Below are 1,027 nucleotides of genomic sequence, written 5' to 3' on the forward strand. Positions count from 1 at the left end.
CCTAAATGCAGAGTAGCTGAACATTAAGACACTGTTACATAGCAATGCAGAAGAAACCCTAGGTTTTTCCACTCGCTGCCATAAAGACTGGCTTGATAAAAAGGCATAGGACAGACATGACCTTCTTTGCAATGAAGAACTGAGCATATAACAACTGGTTAGCTCATCCTAGCTTCTTAACTCTAAAAACTGAATTCCAGAATCTCGGGAATAAAACCCAGAGAAAACCGCATGACACGGAGAACAAATGGTGGACTGAGGAAGCAAAAGAGCAGCAATGACTGGCTGATATGAACAACCAACATGGGTTCTAGAAGTCCATTAAAACCACCTATGGGCTTGGTCAGCCAAAGGATAGCTTTTGAAAGACAAGCAAGCAATCTTAGAAAGATGGGGGCTACACTTCAATACCTTGCCAACTCGAAGAAATCTGGTGGAGCATTATATCCTTCATAATATCCCAAGTGCTTCTTAAGTGACAGATCAATGTCTTACCTTCATTTGCAGAATCTGTTCAGGGGATCCAATCTCTAAAAAAATAACAAGAGCCGTGGCCCTGATGGCATACCATCTGAACTGATCAAGGAAAGTGGCCAGTTGCTTTTTTTTTTTTTTTTAATAAGAGAACAGAGGAAGGAAAAACAAACTAATAAAAAAATCCATGCACCAGATTACTGGCGTCCTCCATTCATAAAAAATCTGTAAGAGTTGGACCTGCACAGCTGCAGGATGAAGTCTGAGGGGAAACAACTCTGGGGAAGCGAGCTCCAGAGAGATGCAATTTGGGGAACAAACGAACTCTGATAGGCAGAAGGTCTGCAACATGGCTGTGTGACACTCCAGTCACGAGAGCCACCAGATGCTCGTGTAGCACAAGGGAAGGAATGGAGAGGTGGTGCAATGGATGCATCTTTGTGTGAACACTTGCCACAAAATTATCTGTAAGATTATGCAAGGGACGCAACATTCCATCTTACATGTAGGGGAGGTAGTTTATTTATAATAGCAGGATTATTAATAATTCTAA

This window comes from Coenobita brevimanus, chromosome 97, assembly GCF_032717465.1.
Source record: "Coenobita brevimanus isolate Jiangsu-jjx chromosome 97, ASM3271746v2, whole genome shotgun sequence".
Taxonomy (NCBI): domain Eukaryota; kingdom Metazoa; phylum Arthropoda; class Malacostraca; order Decapoda; family Coenobitidae; genus Coenobita; species Coenobita brevimanus.